Source organism: Apium graveolens, chromosome 8 (assembly GCF_009905375.1).
Source record: "Apium graveolens cultivar Ventura chromosome 8, ASM990537v1, whole genome shotgun sequence".
NCBI classification, from domain to species: domain Eukaryota; kingdom Viridiplantae; phylum Streptophyta; class Magnoliopsida; order Apiales; family Apiaceae; genus Apium; species Apium graveolens.
Genome location: NC_133654.1, coordinates 222,843,145 through 222,856,397, shown reverse-complemented (window position 1 = coordinate 222,856,397; position 13,253 = coordinate 222,843,145). Strand labels below are relative to the sequence as shown.

Below are 13,253 nucleotides of genomic sequence, written 5' to 3'. Positions count from 1 at the left end.
ATGAAAGCCAGAAAATTGTCGGGATAATTTTGAAATTCTTGGAATATTTAAAAGTTAATAAAATAAAATTTTCATGATTTTTGAAGCATCCTAGAATTAAATACCGATTTATACAATTAAATGTAATCAGAAAATTATTAAGGGATAAATAATCAATATAATATTGTTTTCAAAATTTTATAAACTCCTAAAAATAAGAAATAAAATTATAGAGCAACAAAAATAATTTTAGAAACTATTTTAGCATTTATAAGAATAAATATGCAATAAAATTACTTTAAAAATGAATTAAATTCATATAACTCGATAATTAATTATAAAATTAATCTTTGTATCCAATAAATCACAAACAATTAATAATACAGCAACACATAGCTGACAAAACCATCACATATTTTATTTACTTAATAATTCGATAATTACATTTACATATCAAATCCAAAAATAGGTTACTTAGCTGTTAAGTAACTAAAATGACGATACGATTTTAATACCAGATTTGGATAATTATAAAAAATAGAGCTTTCTATAAAACAATTTATACGAAAATAAGATAATAATATATCGCCTTTTGAGAATACGGATTTTTATCGATCTATGAAATGATTAGCGTATCGAAAATTTCACGCTGGGACTCGTACAGGTCAAACTGTATTCCGGATCGAAAAAGTCAAAACACGAAAAGTGTTCAGAATTATCAGATTAGGTTAGGAGGGAGTTTTCGGAAGAGTTTCGGGTTGCAAAAATGATCGAAGTGGGACGATTTCTGGTTCTAATAAGTAATTTTATAATTACGTGAAATAATCATTATTAATTTTATAAATCCTCATGAAATCATATGATAATCCAAAATTTACCAGAAAAATATCAAAATTATTTACAATTAATTCTGGATAATTAAAAATAAAAATATCTAAATTTTATCAGAAATAAACATCCAAATATTATTATCCATCATCAAATAATTTACCAAAAATTCACATAAAAATCACATAATTATTATTTATCGATAAAAGTAATTACATAATATTTCCCAGACATTATAACCGGTGCCTTGAGATGGGCCGTAGAGCCTGGGGACCCGACTGGATCTATACAGGTAGGTATGGATCTGCACCATATCCTGGCTGATCAGCAGGATATAGGTGCGAACTAGTGTCCAGTCTAATTTTTTGTTGATCGCCATTAACGACATTCTCTCTCGAATGTTTTATGATTCCAAAAACCGGACAAAACCCTGATTCAGGAGATGAATCGGGGAATTGCTTATCACTTTTGGATTTATAGTTGAAGGCTGGTGACAGCCAACGTTTATTCGCTCAACTCACTCAAATAAATAGAACTGTTTAAAATGTTTAAAGATTTTATCCGGAAATTTTCCTTTGGTATTAATGCTTGAAACTCAAATTATATACTTGCTGGGAATTTTTGGCTCACTCTTGCTTTGTAAATTCTTATTTCTTTCAGAAGCAGATAAGTATAGAAGTGAATAGCTTTCGTTAGACAGCAGAAGTTAGAGAAATCTCTGCTGCGAGAGGACAAAGACGTTAGAAAAATATGACAAGGACATTAGCATAAAGGTATTTACACTCGTATTGTAGTTGTGAATTGTAGAAGGTTAGATCCTTGTTTCATACCATAACCTGTAAATGATCCGGATTTAAGGGGTCAATTGAATATTCTTTTATTTTATGTAAAGATAGTTTCGTGACACCAAATCTTAACCCCGGATTTGGGTTGTTACAGTAATGCTGGTCCAGATACTGTCCTCTCTGAAGATCCTGATGATGTCATCTGACAGAATGATCATAACACAACAAAAGGTCAATTTCCATTCATAGAACTTATAATTTCCTAATATAAGAAACTAACCAAACCATAATACCATTATTCCTATCTTATGTGATCTTCCTATCTTATCTTAACTCTAATGTTCTTGTTTTCAAGGGCTAAAACCTAAGCTCTGATGCCAACTGTAACACCCTCCAAATTCGGGGTATAGATCTGGGGTATTACTATCACTAACTGCCTTACTAAACCTGTACAATAATAATATAAAAATATAAATTACCCTTTCTTACTACTACTCAGGATCTTTTAAGGTTAAGGTGTGAAAACAAGAACAACTTACCAAATTTATTACAATAACTCAAATAAAATATCTGACAAACCTTCCTTTATTATAACCCAGTTATCTATATAATTTTAAAATAAGTTTCTTTTATTCAAACCACAACTACAACTTATCCTGATACACCTACTCTGTCATCTCAAAACTTTCTTCTGGAATTGGAATAAACACTCTTGGTGCCAGAGGGTCCCGCTGCTTGAACCGCTTCTTGACTACTCGGGTTCAGATGGGTTTCATTCTCAACTTTAACTGAAAAACAAGGTGAATAACAATAATAGGGGTGAGCCAAAATTGCTCAACAAACCTGTAACATTTATATATATGGTGTAAAGAGAGAAAGATAAATGAACCGGTAATCTGCTGGTTTGAACAACCATCTATTTCTGTAATGAACAATGAAAGCCATTACTGGCGAGTACCAAATAAACTAGACTGGACACAAAAACCAACAAATGCACTATAACCTGCTGATCTGTCAGGTTATAGCGCGGATCTATACCCAACAGCATAGACCCACTAACATTTAGGGTACCCAGGCACTATGGCTTAATAATTAAGGGTCCGACTTATACCTGACCCATATCGTAACCATCCAGTCCATAGCTTAGCATCTAGAACAATCGGTATGCTTTCGATGTATCCCAATATTGGAATATATCAGAGTATATGTATATGTATGTATGTAATTATTGAAATATGAATAGAGGATTCAATGAATTAGGAGAAATCAGGAATCAAAATGAAATATGAACAAAGGAATAACAATCGCGTATCAGTGTTTGTGAACAGGAGTTATCAAGGTATAACTGTCATGGAAAGTTGAAAGCAATTCACTATTTTGAACTTAGAATAGGGAAAAAATTGCCTGGTATGCAGTTTGCCTCAGGTAGTTCATAACTTTCTATCTCCGGCTTGATTCTCCTTGCTGGTGCTGAATCTATCAAGGAAAGATACTTGTTTAGTTGACTTAGATCGTACGCATATCTCAGATTGATACCACGTAGCCCTTATCATCTACCCATACGATTCTATCCGACTCGTATATAATTATCTAGCAAATAGTGTTCAAGTAATCACGTAAATTACATAGCACATAAGGCACATAATTAATTTAAACTTATAAATATTTTTAGAATTGATACTAGACCTATATTCGCATTAACGAACAATATCAGATTCGATTTCTAATTTTCCGAGATTTATTGGACTCGCAATTATTCATAATAGGGTCTGTAAACGAATAAGTATCATAAAGCGACTCGCTCTCGAAAGAAATTATATTTATAACTATTTTTAGTTGAATCGGGTCATTTTTCTGAGTCTAAGGATCTTCGTTTCGATTAAATCGGACAAACCGTTTAATTTTACGCAATAAATGAGAAATAATAATTATTAATCAATTATAATTAATTATTCATAATTAATTAAACCTTAATTATATTTTTAAATAATTATTTAGGAATTATCATATTTTAAAATAATTTTTCCCTAATTTCTGGAATTAATTACAATTTATTATAATTTATTCAGTTAAATTGATTAATTATAATTAATGAATAAATAATACGTAATTTGGAAGTAATTAAATAAATAAATAAATATTCGTACTCCGAATTCCTAAAATTTGGAATGCAACTCAAATTACTACGAGGTATTCACTTAAACTGATCAATTATCCAACAACTAATCGATCTAAATAATTAATCCTCAAATAATAAATAATTGGTTAATTAAATAAATAAATAAGTAAATAAATAGATAAATAAGTAATTAATTAAATAGATTTTCAAATTTTTAAATGAAGAAAATAATTTGGAAATTATTTAAAAAATAAATTAGATTTTTAATCAAATTATTTATTTGATTTTCTAATTAACAAAATATTGATTTTCTAATTTTATAAAATAAAATTAATTTACAAAAATCAGAAACACAATCCAGAAACAGAATTGGGGGTTTATTGGATCAAACCCGGATCGATTTCCGGGTTGGAACCGGGTCGAACCCGGGTCGCGAAGAACACCACCGACCAACCCAGAATCCGGCACCGGCGGGACTTTCCGGCGAACAAACGGTGACACAACAACTCGATTCCAGGTCATTTCTTCACCGATTTTAACCCACAACCACACAATAATGACGTCGCCTACTTCCTCCATCGATTTCGAAGCCGAAAAACTCGAAGAACACGGCGGTGACGACGATTTTCCGACGAGTTCAAAATCAACACAAAACTCAGGAAACCCCGTGCCATTTGAGGGGAAAAACGACGGTCTAAACATCCATAACAACCAAATCATCTAACAATCAATGATTTACAGAACCCGAAATTGAAAATCAAACCCAAAATTATGAAATTAAAATTAATCAATCTATAGATAAAATTGATAGCATAAATGAAAACTAGATTCAATAAGCTTCACAACGAGTACTTACATATTCGATTTGGTGTACAGAATCACGATCAAATTGGTGTTTGATTCCAAGAACTTCAAACCCTAATTTCAGAGAATTGGGGATTTTCTTGAATTTTCTGATTTTTTATGTTTATTTAATAATTAATTAATAATAAATCAGGTATTTATATTAGTACAAATCATACCCCTAAATAAAATTAAGGTCCTAATTATACATATAATAAAATTAATGGGCCCCAATTTTTATAATTTTTGGGTATTAATTTTGAATTTTTTAAATATCCAATAAATACAAAATATATGCCAAAATTCCCAAAAATTTTGAATAATACATAAATGCAAAGAAAAATGATATTTGATAATTTCAAGATCCTATAAAAATAAAAATGTGATTTTTTGGGGGTTTTGACACTCGAAGGGGCCCGGAAAAGTCGTTTTTCGCGAAACAAGAAAATTTGTAAAACGTCTAGATGTTCAGAATATTGATACGGTATAGGCCATACTTGGAAAAATAGGGCCAATGATTTTATATGAAATATCGGCTATTAAAACACTGTTTGGGCCGTACAACTTTTGATATAAAACATTTAACTTATAATAAAACACTCAATAATTACCCGAAACACATTCTGATCGAAACAGATAACGCATAGCACATAGCAGCTAGGGTTTTATAACTCAATACACTTACTAGCATAATAATACACATAAATCACCTTTATTAAGATATAATACAAGTGTAATTTCTCGGTCGTTACAATAAACTTCGCATAACTAGGCATCTGTTCAAGAGCTTCAATGAAAGGTATGTTGATATGAAGTTTCTTGAACACCTCCAGAAACTTAGCAAATCGCTTATCCAAATCCTGCTTCTGCAGCCTTTTGGGAAAATGAGGTGGAGGATAGACCTGTTTCTCCCTTGTATTACCCTCAGGAGGAGTGTGTTCCACAGTTTTCTTTCTTGATTCCACCTCAACATCCTTCTACACCACTTTTTCAGCTACAATTTCATTTTCTGGATTTGGCAAAGGTACAGATGCACCTGCATCCTGGACAGAGTTTTCAGACTCTTCGTCTTGCTGAATTTAGGGGCTTGCGACCTTTCCGGATCTCAAGGTGATGGAGTTCACCTGTTCGTTAACTTCCCTCTTTCCTGGATTGGCTTCTGTATCACTAGGAAGCGTTCCTGATGGTCGATTCAATAAGGCGTTAGCAATTTGCCATATTTGGTTCTCCAAAGTCTTGATAGAAACAGTCTAGCTTTGGCATATAAGAGCCAGGTTTTTGCACATAAGCCGCAACTCCTCCGATTCAGATTTTCATTCGAAGATAGACCTGCACCTCCATGAGTTTGTTGTTGAAATTGGAATTGTTGTCTTGGTGTATATTGCGGTTGTTGAAAACCAGGAGGGTTAAATTGCTTTGATGCATATCGCTGATAAGGTTGTTGTATCGCACTCTGATTTTTGCTCCAGCTGAAGTTAGGATGATTCCAGTTGTCAGGATGATAAGTGGCTGGAACTGGTTGCTGCGATATCTGAAAGTTTCTTACAAACTGAGCTGATTCACTAGATATAGCACATTGCTCCGTCGCATGCGAACCTGCACACAGCTCATAAACACTGGTTATCTGATTAACACCATAGTTATCCAGAGAATCGATCTTCATAAACAACGCCTTTAGTTGAGCAGCTATAGCCGTAGCTGTATCCACATCCAGAACTCCTGCTACCTTGCCTTGAGGTAGTCTCCGAGTTGGGTTCTGATATTCATTAGCAGCCATCAATTCAATTAACTCATAAGCTTCATCATAGCTCTTAGTCCATAAGGCTCCACCTGATGCTGCATCGAGCATGGGTGTGGACTGTGCTCCCAAACCATTGTAAAAACAATTGATAATCATCCAATCAGGCATACCATGATGATGACACTTCCTAAGCATCTCCTTGTAGCGTTCCCAAGCTTCACATAACGATTCTCTCGATTGCTACGCAAATTGAGTAAGAGCATTCCAGATTGCAGCTGTCTTCGTCATAGGGAAAATTTAGTAAGAAACTTCTGAGCAATATCCTCCCAAGTAGTAATTGAACCAAATGGTAGAGAGTGTAACCAGCTGCCTTGTCCCTCATAGAGAATGGGAAAAGTCTCAGCTTCACAGCATCTTGAGAAACATTGTTGAACTTGAAGGTGTCACAGATTTTGATGAAATCCCTAATATGCATATTGGGATCTTCCGTTGGAGAACCCCCAAACTGGACTGAATTATGTACCAACTGAATCGTTTTAGCCTTGATTTCAAAAGTATTAGCCGCGATGGCTGGTCTGACAATGCTAGACTGAATGTCATTGATCATCGGTTGAGAATAATCCATCAAAGCTTTCAGATTTGCTACTGGTTCTCCCACTGCAATGATAACTAGAGTACCTGAAACACACGACTAAAGTAAACCTTATAAGTAAGAGAGTCCGAGTCAGTGAACTTTAACAACCACTGATGTCAAGCACATAAACTAAAAATTAACACCGAGTCCCTGGCAGCGGCGCCAAAAACTTGTTAGGGTGAAAACACGCGCTAAAATTACACACAAGTATACGCGTTCGCAATTAGTATAAGATATAAATCAGATTCGTTCCCACATAGTCTCTTTTTAGTTAACTTAAGATTATGCACCTATGCAACAATGGTATGGCTATCGCTCAATGCTAAGACAATAACAAGTTGAGATGTTTATAACTAAGATTAAACTAACATGCAATTAACTAAGAATAAAAGTGATTGAATTAACTATATGAGACAAACATGGGATTCTAACTTTATTACTACTTTATTTAAAGTCATTGTTCCTAACCTTAGCATGCAATGGTGATGACAACTAATCAGATAACGCGAAACTAGTAAATGCCAATTTTTGTTGTACGAATACCCTACTACCAGACATCCACAAAAGAGATAGAAGCTGAATAGACACCAATTATGTTGAGACCCTATATGTCTATAGAATTCGACAACATAAGAGTACAAGGGTTCAAAGATAAATCGAAAACAAGCATCCAAGTATCAACTGTACTAAAGAAAAAAAGCCTTCTTCTCCGTAGCCGTCTCGTGCTCTCTAGGTCTTCTCAATGCTCTCCCTCGGCTCCTTATTGTTTGAAAACATCTTTTTATTGGTATATATAAGCCCCTAGTGGACCTGGACCCTCAAATTCATCAATTTCTACTAAAATCAGGATTCCGGGGCAAAAAGGGCGGGGCGGCCGCGCTCAAATCAGCGCAGGCGCGCTGATTTTTTGGCAGAAAGTCGACGCGAGCGTGCTGGTTTTGGGGGCGGCCGCGCAGGGTTTCTGGATTTTTCTGCTGATTCTTCTTTTGTCCGTATCTTGAGTTCTGGTCGTCAGAATTAGGCGATTCAACTGCCAACGCGAAGCTAACGAGATTCTATTAAACTTGAGAATGGCCTAGGCTTCCAATAGCTTTTTTCAGCATATTTCCTTGAAAAGCTCCTTTCTTCATTTAACTGATGCCTGAAATGCAATAACACAAAAACATATCAAAAATACCAACTTGAGTACAAAACACCAACTTAAGCCTGTAATGAAGCATTCCAAGTAGATATAAAATCCACTTATTAATAGCCAACTAGACTAAAATCTGATTCTCTTGTATACCATAAACCAAGAGATGAAGTCCCCTTCAAGTATATCAGAATCCTCTTTACAGCAACTAAATGAAATTCTCTGGGCTTGGCCTGAAATCTTGCACACAAGCATGTTACAATATCTGGTCTACTAACAGTTAGATAAAGTAATGAACTAATCATACCTCGAAAGACAGCAACATCAATTTCTGTACCTTGGTCTAGATCTAACTTTGTAGAAATGGCCATTGGAGTTGCAGCAGTTGAAATTTCTTGCATATTGAATCGAGTCAATAAATTCTTTGTATACTTAGACTGATTAATGAAAATTCCCTCATCAGTTTGTGTAACTTGTAGTCCAAGAAAGTAACTCAGTTCTCCCATCATACTTATTTGATACCTCGAGTTCATAAGATTATAAAATTTCTTGCACAAATTGTTGTTAGTAGACCCAAAAATAATATCATCAACATAAATTTGCACCAAAAGCAGATCACTACCTTTATTTATATAAAACAAGGTTTTGTCAATAGTACCTCTTTTGAAACCACTTTCAATCAGAAATTTAGCAAGTGTTTCATACCAGGCCCTTGGTGCTTGTTTGAGTTCATATAAAGCTTTGTCAAGTCTGTACACATGATCAGGAAATTTTAGATCAATGAAGCTAGGTGGTTGTTCAATATATACTTCTTCTTCTAACTCTCCATTCAAAAAAGCACTTTTGACATCCATCTGAAAGACCTTGAATTTTTTGTGTGCAACATATGCTAAGAAAATCCGAATAGCTTCCAGTCTAGCCACAAGAGCAAATGTCTCATCATAATCAATACCTTCTTATTGCGAATAGCCCTTTGTAACAAGTCTAGATTTGTTCCTGAATATTGTGCCATCTGAATTTGTCTTGTTCCTAAACACCCATTTTGTGCCAACCACAAATTTTTTCTTTGGCCTTGGAACCAGTTTCGAAATTTCATTCCTTTCAAATTCATTCAACTCCTCCTGCATTGCTTGAATCCAATCAGCATCCTTGAGTGCATCTTCTACTTTCCTTGGTTCCTCCTTAGAAAGGAAGTTGTGATAGAGACATTAGTGTTTAGTTGCACTTCTGGTTTGGACTCCAGCCTTAGGATCTCCTATGATAAGATCAGGTGTATGATCTTTTTTTCTATTTTATAGCCTTGGTAGTTCAATCTCATTTCATGATGCCCCCTGCACTTGTGATATCATATCCATGTATAGCTCCCCCTGTATTAGTGCTGTCTTTTTCTGATTGAGAAGGACTTTATTTTGAAGACTGGTCACCAGACTGATTTTGATTTTCGGTTGAATGATTACCTCCTGATGAGCTATCATCTGTTACATTTGAAGTTTCTAGTAGATCCTGTATTTTCTGGTTCATCTTCTTCATCAGAATTTGAATTACTAGCATGATCACTTTCTATCTGTGGATGTTGTTTTCCCTCAACATGTGGATCTTCATGAACTAACACTAAATCAGGATCCGAATCATTAGCAAGATCTGACTAATTGTTAGGATTTGGCTTGTCGCCAGAGTCGGGTAATTATTCAGAATTTAAAAGATCTCCTGACTTGAGTCTTTTATTTGCAAATATAGGTTCTTCATGCGAGTCTTCTTTAATTCCAGTGTTCTTCTTGTCATCAAAGGAAACATGAATTGATTCAAAAATTGTCATTGTCCTCAGATTGAAGACTTTGTGCGCTCTTAATGAAGGATTTCCAACAAAAATGCCTTCATCAGCTTTTCTATCAAATATTCCAAGCATTTCAGGATGTGTTCTTAGAATAAAACACTTGCATCCAAAGATCTGTAGATGCTTTAAGCTTGACTTCTTTTTCTTAATTATTTGATAAGGAGTTAATCCATGTCTATTGATCAGAGTCAGATTCTGAATATAGCAGGCAGTATTGACAACTTCAGCCCATAAGTATATTGGTAGATTAGCTTCCACTAACATAGTCCTACCGGCTTCAATAAGTGTCTTGTTTTTCCTTTCCACAACACCATTTTGTTGAGGTGTCCCCGGAGCTGAGAATTGTTGAGAGATTCCCTTGTATCTGCATATCTCATCCATCTTGCTGTTTTTGAACTCTGTCTCATTGTTACTCCTTAGAATTTGAACTTTGTACTTTGTGCTATTTTTAATCAGTCTCAGATGATCCAAGAGAATTTTAGCTGTTTCATCCTTATTGTGCAAGAAAAACACCCAAGTAAATCTAGTGTATTCATCAACAACAACTAGAGTATACCTTTTCTTGTTGATTGATATGACATTCACAGGACCAAATAGATCCAAATGCAGCATTTGATATGGCTTTTTGATGGATGATTCTAACTTGCTTTTGAAAGAGGTTCTTCTTTGCTTAGCTTGTTGACATGCATCACACAAACCATCAGGGGAGTAGTACATGTTAGATAGACCTCTTACTAAATCTTTCTTCACCAGTTCATTGAGATTATTGAAGTTGAGATGAGAAAGCTTCTTGTGCCAATTCCACCTTTCATCTACTGATGCCTTGGTTACCAGACAAGTTTTCGGACCATCAGTATTTGCATGAAGTTTGGCTTTGTAAATGTTTCATGTCTGTAATCTTTGAAAAAAAATTTCTTTGTGATCTTATGAACTACTTCACACTGCGTACATTGAACATGATATAGAAACCTATGTCAGTGATTTGACTAATGCTCAACAAGTCATGCTTCAGTCCATCTACCAGAGCTAAGTTTGAGATGATGACATTTACAATGATAATATTGCCATATCCCAGTATTTTTCCTACATTGCCATCTCCAGAGGAAACCACTGGGCCAGCCTTCTCCTCATATTCTGACAACAGGGATTTAGTTCCAGTCATATGTACTGAAAAGCCACTATCCAAGACAAGCACATTCTTCTTATTTCCCTGTAATTAGAAATATGGAAATCAGTCTGAATTTTTAAGAACCCACACTTGTTGGGTCCTTTTTGACATCTTATGCATTTTTACATCAGCAGACCTCTTTTTAGGATTTGATCCATCAGGATTTACTCCATCAGGATTTGTCTTGACATTTTTGACTCTATAAAATGTATGCACATTCAGTTTACCAGTTCTATTTAAAATATCAATTTTATTGAATTTCGGTAAAGGATAATAAATATTGTAATACAAACTATGATAATCTTTACAAGTGTGAATAGAGTGCCAACTGCTACCACAACGAGGATAAGGATTATGTGGTTTGTATAATACTGATCTACAACTAATATCAGATTCAAAAATTTTAGAAACTTTCTTTTTAGGCTTCCTGTAATCAATAGTAATATGATTAGTATTACCACAGTTAAAACAAGCTTTCCTAGGAGCATTAGGAATGTACTTATAGTTGTTTGCCTTGTTTATTCCTTGTTTTCCATTTCTACCTCTCTTAGACCTAGGTTTGGGAGCCTTAGAAGTTACCTCACATATCTTCTTGTCTAACTGACTCTTAGAGAGAAGTCCTATGTTTTTACCTTTCTTTTCTTATATTTTGGGATCTTCTTTCTTTTTAGTAGGGACTCTAGATTCAGCTTTCTCTTCAGCATTGTTCTTAGAGGTAGAACCAAATTCATAGACTGACTCAACTCCTCTTTCATCAGTTCCAACAAACTTAACTGGAGTAGTGTTATTAATGGATTTATTGATATTCCTTTCAGCAAATTTGTTATATCCTAGACATTCTTTCCAGTTTTTATCATTAATGAAATCATGAAATTTCTTTCCTGAGGTCATCCAAGTTTTAAACACCTCTCTTTCCTGTTCTAGAACTTTCTCTAGTCTAGCATACCTGATGTTTATCTGAGTTTCAATATGTTGTGCCTTCTTACATGCTTTTTCATGTTCTTGCATGCAAACTAATTCAACTTCTAAGAAATCATTTCTTTCTTTCAGCCTCTTATTATCATCAATCAAACTATCACATTCAATAGTCTTACTTTTAAAAGTAACATGCAAAGAGTATAAGAAAGTTTTCAGTTCAGACAAATTATCAATATCAATAGGAAATATAACTGAAGATACCTTACCAGTTCCAGAGCTGTCATGAGTGCATGACATTTATCATCATTGTCAGTTCTTGATGAATCCATCCAGTCTCTGTTGGAGTTTGTTATGACCAAAGCTTTTACAGTTATCTTGGGGCACTCCCTAGCCAGATGTCCCCTTTCATTACAGTTGTAACATGTCACCTTAGTCTTGTCAAACTTCCTTTCCTTGTTGTACCGACCATCACTCTTTCTGAACCTGTCTTTACCTTGACCAGAGAACTTTCTATTGAAACCACCTTTTCTCTGTAGTTTTCCAAACCTCATCATCTGAAACCTTTCACAAGCATTGCAGCCATTTCAACCACTTGAGGATCATCCATATTGTTAGGGCTAGAACACGCGCTAATATTCACGCAAGTATACGCGTTGGCAAGTAATATAGAATTATTTCTAGTTCGTTCCCACTGGGACTGGTTTAGGTTAATTTCAATCAATGTATTTATGCAACAATGGTATGGTTATTATTCAATGCTAAGACGATCACAATTTGAGATTGTTTATAACCAAGATTAACTAAGAGATTTATACTAAAGATCATTAACTAAGAGAATAAAGAGAGTTGAATACTATATGACACAAACATGGGATTCTAACTTCATTAAATACTTCATTCAATAGCCTCTTTGTTCTTAACCTTAGAATGCAATGATGATGACACTAATGAGATAACACGAAACTGATAAACGCCAACTTTCGTTGTACGAATACCATGCTACCAGACATCCAAAAAAGAGATAGAAGCTGAATATACACCAATTATATTGAGACCCTATATGTCTATATAATTTGGCAACATAACGGTTTAATGCACAAGTTATCTATCATGATTACATAGGACAATTAAGATGGCTAAAATTACCTACGAATCATGCATAATGAATACATGAACCTATGCTAGTATGGCAAGTTCTAAACCCCTAAATTCACTTTCGCTTCATTAGATATTAACACGCTATCTTATAAGTTCGCGACGCTCATAAGACGA

At 34.5% G+C, this 13,253-nt stretch overlaps 1 non-coding gene across 1 annotated transcript; it reads left to right on the top strand.

Annotated features, from left to right (window-relative positions):
- Positions 1–6,461: 6,461 nt before the first annotated feature.
- Positions 6,462–6,568, top strand: LOC141681826 (small nucleolar RNA R71). The gene has a single exon (XR_012559250.1). It is a non-coding gene; the product is annotated as a small nucleolar RNA R71 (small nucleolar RNA).
- Positions 6,569–13,253: the final 6,685 nt, after the last annotated feature.